Raw genomic sequence first — 11,876 nt, 5'->3', positions numbered from 1 at the left:
ATAAACAGAGCAATTGAGAGGAGACACAAACACGACACAGAACAAACCAAAAGTAGTGAAACAAAAATGAATATCATCAACAACAGTATCAATATTAGTTACAATTTCAACATAGCAGTGATTAAAAATCCCTCATTGACATTATCATTAGACATTTATAAAAAAAAATAAAAAAATGAACAATAGTGTCACAGTGGCTTACACTTGCATCGCATTTCATAAGCTTGACAACACACTGTGTCCAATATTTTCACAAAGATAAAATAAGTCATATTTTTGGTTCATTTAATACTTAAAACAATTTGACATTATTGCAATCAGTTGATAAAACATTGTCCTTTACAATTATAAAAGCTTTTTACAAAAATCTACTACTCTGCTTGCATGTCAGCAGACTGGTGTAGATCCTGCTGAAATCCTATGTATTGAATGAATAGCGAATCATTTTGAATCGGGAAAAAAATCGTTTTTTATCGAGAATCGTGTTGAATTGAAAAAAAAATCGATTTTGAATCGAATCGTGACCCCAAGAATCGATATTGAATCGAATCGTGGGACACCCAAAGATTCACAGCCCTAACGGACCCTCGGTGTGACCTGTATGGCTGTTGACCAAGTATGCATGGCATTCACTTGTGTGTGTGAAAAGCCGTAGATATTATGTGACTGGGCCGGCACGCAAAGGCAGTGCCTTTAAGGTGTATTGGCGCTCTGTACTTCTCCCTACGTCCGTGAACACGTCGTAAATTTTACTTTTTGAAACCGATACCGATCATTTTGAAACCGATACCGATAATTTCCGATATTACATTTTAAAGCATTTATCGGCCGATAATATCGGCAGTCCGATATTATAGGACATCCCTAGTTACAATCATAACGAGAGAATTGTTACAGGAACGTTTTCACATTTCTGCAGTAGGCATTTATGGATATTTTTTTGGCCCGAAATTTGTAACTCTGACGAGAGAAACCAAAAACAAATGTCCACTGCAGAGGACGCTGGTTCTGAAGGCTGAAATATGCTCCCACGTCACGTAGCTTGCTGGCTCCCCCTTTAAAGGGGAACTGCACTTTTTTGGTATTTTGCCTATTATTTACGATCCTTATCAGAATCAGAAGTACTTTATTATTCCCTGAAGGGAAATTAAGATTTTCAGCACAATCCCATTGAAGAGCAGACAAGAAAGGCCTGCATTGTTGATTCTGAAGGCCTCGGGCAGATTTGGTACAGCATGGCAACATAAGATAGGTGAATTCTGATTGGATACAGACTCTAACCTAAAAACAACAGCACTGTAAAGAGCATAATATGACATGAAGAGAATATGAATATGTGGAGGGAGAGTGCGATCAGCGCGCCTGCAGGAGCAAAGGTCACCGCCTCTGTCAATGGTGTTGAGGGCGGAGCACCATCGGCTAGGGGTGGACGGCGAGACACAGCTGGCAGGTGATTAGATTTCCCAGGTGGTACGTGGTGATCTAATCATCTGTTGTCTTTAACAGTGAGCGGCCAGCGGAGGGGAAGGGGTGGGAGAGACTGGCTCCTGTGACGTGGTAGCCGTGGAACGGGTAGGGAACGACTTCCACAGAATACTTTTAGATATTTAAGGAAAGTAAATTAAAAATTACTTTTATCTTTAATCGTGATCATGAATTCTGGTTATGTTAGCCCAGCAGAGAAGGCCTTGCTGGCCCTGACGGCACGCCACTGTTTTTTGGTTAGATCATACCGGGTTGACTGAAATTCGCTGCGCCACCTAGCTGTGGGGACGCTCGTAACTCGAATGTTTGCTCCCTACCTAAAGTGTAACTATTAGCCGAGAGTCAGCTTGCATCCTGAAAAACTATTTTCTTCTGTTTTCAGCATACTTGCCAACCCTCCCGAATTTTCCGGGAGACTCCCGAAATTCAGCGCCTCTCCCGAAAATCTCCCGATTGTCAGCCGGAGCTGGAGGCCACGCCCCCTCCAGCTCCACGCGGACCTGAGTGAGTACAGCCTTTTTTCACGTCCGCTTTCCCACGATATAAACAGCGTGCCTGCCCAATCACGTTATTCCATACGAGGCGTCTGGCATACCGCCGATGAGCATGGTGCAGATGGAGAAGATCTTCTCGGCGTCCGTGTTGGCACACACGTTGCCAAAGCCGACGCTGGTCAGGCTGCTGAGGGTGAAGTAGAGGGCGGCGATGTACAAGCTGCGCACCGACGGACCGCCGACCGTGTTGTTGACATAGGGCATCTCCAGGCGTTTGCCCAGCTCATGGAGCCATCCTCAGGGAAGAGACGGGAGGACAACAGGGTGACAAGAACCAAATCATCCAGACTAGAGATAAATTGTATTATTATGTTTATCTTACCTAAAAATAAATATATTTATTAATTTTTTTTTAAACTAAATACTGTACATTTTTACTATATTTTGCTAAAAACATCAAAATTAATTGTATTTTTATTTGTATTTTTTCTGACTCCTTATTACATCCAGCCATAGAATTGTACATTAAAAAATAAACATTTTTGAAATAATTGATTTTAAATCATCCTAATAATTCATTTAAAATGACCATATTTAATTATTAAAATAATTGCTTGTTTATCAACAACTTTAGCATTTTATTCATTACATTTTGAAGCTCTCAGAAGCCAAGTTATGTTATATTCCTTAAGATTTATTTATGCAAGTTTGAAGTATCAATTATCCAAACACAGTTTTGTTTGCATATTTTCAGGATGTAGATATATATATATATATATATATATATATATGAAATACTTGACTTGGTGAATTCTAGCTGTAAATATACTCTTCCCCTCTTAACCACGCCCCCGCCCCCAACCACGCCCCCTCCCAAACCCCGACAACGCCCCTCACCACCCACCCCCCCACCTCCCGAAATCGGAGGTCTCAAGGTTGGCAAGTATGGTTTTCAGTTTTTACTAGTGTTGTAACGATACCAATATGTTGGTACCGGTACCGGTACTAAAATTATTTCGATACTTTTCGGTACTTTTCGGTACTTTTCTAAATAAAGGGGACCACAAAAAAATTATTATTACATTATTGGCTTTATTTTAACAAAAAATCTTAGGGTACATTAAACATATGTTTCTTATTGCAGTTAAGCCCTTAAATAAAATAGCGAACATACTAGACAACTTGTCTTACAAAGGCTCCTAATTTAGTCTGCTGAGATATGCAGTAACATATTGTGTCATTTATCATTCTATTATTTTGTCAACATTATTAAGGACAAGTGGTAGAAAATGAATTATTAATATACTTGTTCATTTACTGTTAATATCTGCTTACTTTCTCGGGCGGTATAGCTCGGTTGGTAGAGAGCCCCGTGCCAGCAACTTGAGGGTTCCAGGTTCAATCCCCGCTTACGCCATCCTAGTCACTGCCGCTGTGTCCTTGGGCAAGACACTTTACCCACCTGCTCCCAGTGCCACCCACACTGGTTTAAATGTAACTTGGATATTGGGTTTCACTATGTAAAAGTAATTTACTTCACTTCACTTTTAACATGTTCTGTCTACACTTCTGTTAAAATGTAATAATCACTGATTTTTCTGTTGTTTGATACTTTACGTTAGTTTTGGATGATACCACAAATGTGGGTATCAATCCGATACCAAGTAGTTACGGGATCATACATTGGTCATATTCAAAGTCCTCATGTGTCCAGGGATATATTTCCTAAGTTTATAAACATAATATACATTTTATAAAAACGAAAGAAGTTGTTGTGATGCCAAAAAAATACAGACATGATCATAGTATTATCGATTGGATACGTGCCTGTACTTGGTATCATTACAGTGGATTGATTGATTGAAACTATTATTAGTAGATTGCACAGTACAGTACATATTCCGAACAATTGACCACTAAATGGTAACACCCGAATAAGTTTTTCAACTTGTTTAAGTCGGGGTCCACGTTAATCAATTCATGGTAATGTCAGGTGTCGATCCACTAATGGTGTTTGTTTACATTTTGATGCCGGTGAGCTACGGTGTGGGCAGGCAACCGGTACGTTTCAGAGACTGTACAGTACCGAAAATGATTCATTAGTATCGCGGTACTGTATTAATACCGGTATACCGTTCAACCGTAATTTTTAGTCGTATATTACATGAAGTGAATGTGGCCCCGTTACCCTCGATACTCGCACCGTCCTGCCAGTCAGGTGGCGTTTATGTTAATACCAGTGGACACTACAAGCCGAACAATAAGCCACAACTGGTGTGAAATCCTCTTTAGTCCCCTGTGAGGTGCCGGCTCTCTCCCCGCCACGCCTCGACCACATCTTTCATCTCAGTGGCGGGGCCCCGTGTCATCGTTGGCTTCCCCTGGACCAAGCTGTCAGACTTCCTGTATTCCTCTCTGATGACACAACGGCATTGGCCGACAGCACGCTTCTAATTGGGGTTTTGTCATGGCTGCTTTCCACGTTGGATGCGTACAAATAATCACACGCACTTTGAAGTTAAGTTGATGCAAGTTTTTTTTTTTAGGAAAGTAAACAACCGCTGTCCTACTTTGAACGGCGAGGTTAAACACACAGATCTCCTCCCCCCTAGAGGTCAGCCAATAACGGAGACGTTTGTGAAAGATGCTTCCTGTGAGTTAATGTATTGAAAAATGTGTTTCCTTACACCGTCACATTTCACATAACCCTGTGACGCTGGTGTCACGGAGCACGTTGTGGACAACACAGCACATTCTATTAAGAACGTTTGTCATGTTTGGCCAGAGGCTCTGCTCAGTCTTTTTGTTTGAATTTGTTCAAGAATTACTCTTTCTTGCTTCATTTCCCCATTAAAATGACAGTTGCCTTTAAGGTTTATTGACGCTCTGTACTTCTCCCTACGTCCGTGTACACAGTGGCGTTTTAAAAAGTCATACATTTTATTTTTTGAAACCGATAGCGCTAATTTCCGATATAACATTTTAAAGCATTTATCGGCCGATAATATCGCTAATATTTACCTATAAAAATGGGACCCATTGCCTCCCTGCTTAGCACTCAGCATCAAGGGTTGGAATTGGGGGTTAAATCACCAAAATGATTACCGGGCGTGGCCACCGCTGCTGCTCACTGCTCCACCTCACCTTCCAGGGGGTGGAACAAGGGGATGGGTCAAATGCAGGGGATAATTTCACCACACCTAGTGTGTGTGTGACAATCATTGGTACTTTAAAGGCCTACTGAGATTAATTGTTTTTATTTAAACGGGAATAGCAGATCCATTCTATGTGTCATACTTGATCATTTCGCGATATTGTCATATTTTTGCTGAAAGGATTTAGTAGAGAAAATCGACGATAAAGTTCGCAACTTTTGCTCGCTGATAAAAAAAAAGCCTTGCCTGTACCGGAAGTAGCGTGACGTCACAGGAGCTAGTATTCCTCACAATTCCCCGTTGTTTACAATGGAGCGAGAGAGATTCGGAGCGACAAAGCGACGATTACCCCATTAATTTGAGCGAGGATGAAAGATTCGTAGATGAGGAACGTTACAGTGAAGGACTGGAGAGGCAGTGATGGACGTATCTTTTTTCGGTCTGACCGTAACTTAGGTACAAGCTGACTCATTGGATTTCACACTCTCTCCTTTTTCTATTGTGGATCACGAATTTGTATTTTAAACCACCTCGGATACTATATCCTCTTGAAAATGAGAGTCGAGCACGCGAAATGGACATTTAAAGTGACTTTTATCTCCACGACAATACATCGGTGACACACTTAGCTACTGAGCTAACGTGATAGCATCGTTCTCAAATGAAGATAGAAACAAAAGAAATAAACCCCTGACTGGAAGGATAGACAGAAGATCAACAATACTATTAAACCATGTACATGTAACTACACGGTTAAACATTCTCAGCCTGGTAAGGCTTAACAATGCTGTTGCTAACGACGCTAAGGCTAATTTAGCAACTTAGCAACCGGACCTCACAGAACTATGATAAAACATTAGCGCTCCACCTACGCCAGCCAGCCCTCATCTTCCCATCAACAGCTGTGCTCACCTGCGTTCCAGCGATCGACGGCGCGACGAAAGACTTCATCCGTGGGTTTGGCGGCAAGCATCGGCTAGGCGTCTGCTAAGTAAGTAGTCATTTTTGTGTTGCTGTAAGTATTGTACTTGTACCGCTAATACACCGATCGATCCCACCTACAACGTTCTTCTTTGCAGCCTCCATTGTTCATTAAACAAATTGCAAAAGATTCACCAACACAGATGTCCAGAATACTGTGGAATTTTGTCGAAGAAAACAAGAGGTTTTTGTATCCGGTCCGATGGGGTACAACCACTTCTGTGGATTTTGTGACGTCACGCGCATAAGTCATATCCTAAGGAGTTTTTCAACCGGAAGTGTGGCGGGAATTTTAAAATTGCACTTTATAATTTAACCCGGCCGTATTGGCATGTGTTTCAATGTTAAGATTTCATCATTGATATATAAACTATCAGACTGCGTGGTCGGTAGTAGTGGCTTTCAGTAGGCCTTTAACTGTAGCATCAAAATAAACCTGCTCAGCACATTATTCCCCTTAAAGCGAATTCTCCGTAATGCAGAGTTGCTGAAGAGATTTTGATTGCCTGAAAAAGTGTTTAATGTACAGCAAAATGTTTTTGGACGCGGCTCACGGTGCGGAAAGAAAGCAGAAATGAAGCGGAACACAACAAACCAAGTCGGCGAAGCAAATAACGTTGACCCTTTCGAGCGCGCTTGACCTGAAAGTGGATTTGAAAGAGTTTTGTGTCTGATAAGTCTGTGAATATTTACCGCCGTCACTGCAAAAACTGTCAGGTTACACAACAGAAGTCTTTCATGACATTAAAGTAATCAAGTGCAGTCTTTAAAAGGGATTACTTGAGGGGGGGGTACATAATATCGTCTTTGTCAGCACTTACAGTCTCCGTAATCTTGCCTCAGGATAGCCCGTTTTCACGAAAGGAAGGATTGCCCTATTTCATACAGTATACTCTCAATATATATATACAGTCGTGGTCAAAAGTTTACATACACTTGTAAAGAACATAATGTCATGGCTGTCTTGAGTTTCCAATAATTTCTACAATTCTTATTTTTTTTGTGATAGAGTGATTGGAGCACATACTTGTTGGTCACAAAAAAACATTCATGAAGTTTGGGTCTTTTATGAATTTATTATGAGTCTATTGAAAATGTGACCAAATCTGCTGGGTCGAAAGTGTACATACAGCAATGTTTATATTTGGTTACATGTTCCTTGGCAAGTTTCACTGCAATAAGGCGCTTTTGGTAGCCATCCACAAGCTTCTGGCAAGCTTCTGGTTGAATTTTTGATCACTCCTCTTGACAAAATTGTGCAGTTGAGCTAAATTTGTTGGTTTTCTGACATGGACTTTGTTTTCGTTTCATCTGACAATAGAACTCTCCTCTGGACATTGACAAAAATAAGACCTTCTGGAGGAGAGTTCTGTTTGAGTTTTGAGTTTGAGTTTACTTCGAACATGCAAGCATACAACATGATACATCACAATTTCCAGTTTCTCTTTTCAACATGTTCGAAAAGGAGTAGGAAGAAGCAGAGCTTATTTAATCCTACCCCTTTTCTTTACATAACAGTTGCTAAAACTTTTTGTTCACTTCCTGTTCACAATTTATTCACAATAAACTCCATAAGTAATCACAATAAAATAAATAAATAAATAATAGTAATCATTTAATAATAATAATTGGAGAAGTAAGTCATATTTCATATGATGAGATAAGTAAGATTACTTTAAGAATGATTGAATGGATGGATGAAATAAATTGAGAATGTTTGGTCGGATGAAACAAAAATGAAGCTGTTTGGCCACAATACCCAGCAATATTTTTGGAGGAAAAAAAGGTGAGGCCTTGAATCCCAGGAACACCATTCCTACCGTCAAGCATGGTGGTGGTTGTCATGTCTTTGATCATGTTTTGTTTAGTTATGTCCTGTTTGGTTTTTGGACTCTTTTTGGTTCCTGTTTTCACTCCATTGTTTTGTTTCCATGACAACCATTAGTTTCACCTGTTGTACATTTGGACTCACGCACCTGTCACTAATCATGTCTGTATTATTTAAGCTTGTAGTTGCCAGGCAGTCGGCCTGGCGACATTACTTCTGTTCACTCTGCTCCTGCCATTGTCATGCTGCCATAGTTCATGCTGCTCGTTTCTTGCCACGTGAGTTTGGTGTATTCGTGTCACAGTAAGTGTTTTTGTTTCTTGTCCATAGTTTTGCCTTTGTGCGAGTTTTTGTTTCATAGTCAAGTTTGCATTTCCGCCTTGTGCGCGCTTTTTGTTTGTTCCTTTGTTAGTGTTAAATAAATCAGGTCCTTACCTTCACGCCACGTCCGGTCCAGTTGCTCTTGCATCTCGGGAAAACAAACCCCCCACGTCGTGACAGTGGTAGTATAATGCTCTGGGCCTGTTTTGCTGCCAATGGAACTGGTGCTTTACAGAGAGTAAATGGGACAATGAAAAAGGAGGATTACCTCCAAATTCTTCAGGACAACATAAAATCATCAGCCCGGAGGTTGGGTCTTGGGCACAGTTGGGTGTTCCAACAGGACAATGACCCCAAACACACATCAAAAGTGGTAAAGGAATGGCTAAATCAGGCTACAATTGAGGTTTTACAATGGCCTTTCAAAAGTCCTGACTTAAAACCACATTGAGAACATGTGGACAATGCTGAAGAAAAAAGTCCATGTCAGAAAACCAACAAATTTGGCTCAACTGCACCAATTTTGTCAAGAGGAGTGGTCAAAAATTCAACCAGAAGCTTGCCAGAAGCTTGTGGATGGCTACCAAAAGCGCCTTATTACAGTGAAACTTGCCAAGGGACATGTAACCAAAACATTGCTGTATGTATACTTTTGACACATCAGATTTGGTCACATTTCAGTAGACCCATAATAAATTCATAAAAGAACCAAACTTCATAAATGTTTTTTTGTGACCAACAAGTATGTGCTCCAATCACTCTATCACAAAAAAAATAAAAGTTGTAGAAATTATTGAAATCTCAAGACTATGGTTGGGTATCGTTTGAATTCCAACGATTCCGATTCCGATTCCGATTCTTTGTTTCGATTCCGATTCCTGTCTGTTCTCGATTCCGATTCTTTTAAGAGGCAGGGTCAAAAAAAAGTTTAGGATATTTTAAATGAGCTAGCTAACCTACAGTCTTTTTGAATGAAATAGTCTGACATTCTCCATCAAATTTTAATTCTATTAACTTTGTATGAACTTTACTATAAATTCCTCACAGGGCTGTTTTCAACTAGAGTATAAATATCAAATCTATGAACTTGAATATAAATATTATAAATTATGAATACATTTTCCCAGCGGTACACTTTCCTCAAGAGAGCTTTATTTTTGAAAACCTCATGAAAACACATTTACACATTAGTGTATGATGCTGCAGGAAACCTCATGAAAACACATTTACACACACAATTGTATGATGCTGCAGGTACTTAAAAATGTTACCGTGCTCCCACTGATGGGCTAACCTGGTGCAGAAAAGCAAATAAACAATAAGAAACAACTTGCAAAACCCAGTCCAGATTAGCAGCAGGTACAGTATAAAATCAGAGACAGTTCTTGTTTAGGAAAATGACCATATCCGCCTTCTCAGGCAGGATGCGTGAGCGTTCTGGACAGATAGTGTCTCCTGCTGTGGAAAATACACGTTCGCTGGGTGTGGAAGAAGCTTGAACGCATAAATAGGAGAAAGCGCGATCTGACAGCAAAGAATAAGTCTTTTGTTGGTTCCACCGTACCACCACCATGCAGCAGGGTCGTCAGACATAAGTATCGGTGGAACGTCCTGGTACATCTGCAGCTCTCTCTCCACTTGTTTCTTGATGGACATGGAGCTCTGTTATTTCGCGGTTATTTCTTTTTTTTTTGTAAAGTAAAGTCACACTTTCGACCGCCGACGCCCGCTATCCATGCTTGAGCTTGACTGACTCGCTCGGCTATGCTAACACTTCCGGCGGTGAGCGCTTCTTCGTTGGTGTTCAGCGGCTTCTTCTTCCGGTTCGGCGGACATATTTTTTCCGGTCGGCGGACTGGTATCGAAAATAGGAATCGGAATTTAAACTTTTTTAAATTTGGGTATCGAGTATCGAGTATCGATTGGATACTCGATACTCGATACCCAACCCTACTCAAGACAGCCATGACATTATGTTCTTTACAAGTGTATGTAAACTTTTGAACATTACTGTATATATATATATATATATATATATATATATATATATATATATATATATATATATATATATATATATATATATATATATATATATATATATATATATATATATATATATATATATATATATATATATATATATATATATATATCCATCCATCCATTTTCTACCGCTTATTCCCTTCGGGCATTACTGTATATATATATATATATATATATATATATATATATATATATATATATATATATATATATATATATATATATATATATATATATATATATATCCATCCATTTTCTACCGCTTATTCCCTTCGGGGTCGCGGGGGGCGCTGGAGCCTATCTCAGCTACAACCGGGCAGAAGGCGGGGTACACCCTGGACAAGTCGCCACCTCATCGCAGGGCCAACACAGATAGACAGAAAACATTCACACTCACATTCACACACTAGGGCCAATTTAGTGTTGCCAATCAACCTATCCCCAGGTGCATGTCTTTGGAGGTGGGTTTATATATATATATATATATATATATATATATATATATATATATATATATATATATATATATATATATATATATATATATATATATATATACTTCAACGCAAAGACCTATCTCATAATGACATTAGTCAGAACAGGGTTGCCATTTTCGCCTGCAAAAACACAATAAAAGTTGACATTGTGGGCTTTTTTTTAATCACGTGTAATCAGACAAAAAGGCTGTAAAAAATTTCGGCACTGACAATAAATGTCCTCCAGACAAAAAGCCGGTCAAAGTCTTGTATTAGGATGGCTTTTTTCTTGTTGCATTATTGCTGTTCAGTTCTCAGGTCGGCTGTTAGAGGCGTGTTGACAGGAGTCACCTTCCTATCGTTTGCTGCATAATTCTGTAAGAACACTTGCAGACTTCCGCTCTCTTGGGGGCGTCATGTATTAGGACTTGCATGGATTTCCTACTAAAAAATCCAGCAAACGTTGTACGCACAAACAAATTCAGATGTATTGAAGTGTGCGCATTTGTGACGATCTGTCACTTCATTTCTGTTTGTGCTTCCTTGTTTTGTGTTTATTTCCTATCAGTGCTCTTATTTTGGTTCAATTTCCTGCTTTTCCCCTTGAGCACTGTTTCCACTCACCTGCTGCTGATTGGCAGCCTGGCCACACCTGGTGCTAATCAGCAGGCTTCTAGGATTGCTTGTTTGAGAACCTCTGTTGTGTACATGACTGCTTCCTTTCTCTGTTTTGAGTATATTAAAATCATCTTACCTGCTCCTCGTTCTCCTGGTTCCTGCATCTTGGGGTCTCTACAACTGCAGCCCTGCGAGTTCCCAACAGCATTTCTTTTGTACATCCCAATAGACGTGGAATTGTTGAAGTGGCTGAAGGGCTCATTTGGAGTGAGTTTGGAAGAAGGCAGGATTGTTTTATAAATATCTCCGCCATGCCTCCATGGTTTGATATTACATTTCCAGGACTTACTCGGATGCTAAATACACAAAAGACAGTTGGTTTTGCATTATATGTCCCTTTTAATACATTTGATCGGTATTGGCTGATATCACTCCTGGATAATCAGAATCGGCAGCATAAAACTCAGATCAA

This window comes from Entelurus aequoreus, linkage group LG03 (assembly GCF_033978785.1).
Source record: "Entelurus aequoreus isolate RoL-2023_Sb linkage group LG03, RoL_Eaeq_v1.1, whole genome shotgun sequence".
NCBI classification, from domain to species: domain Eukaryota; kingdom Metazoa; phylum Chordata; class Actinopteri; order Syngnathiformes; family Syngnathidae; genus Entelurus; species Entelurus aequoreus.
Note: the sequence above shows the minus strand (reverse complement) of the source record.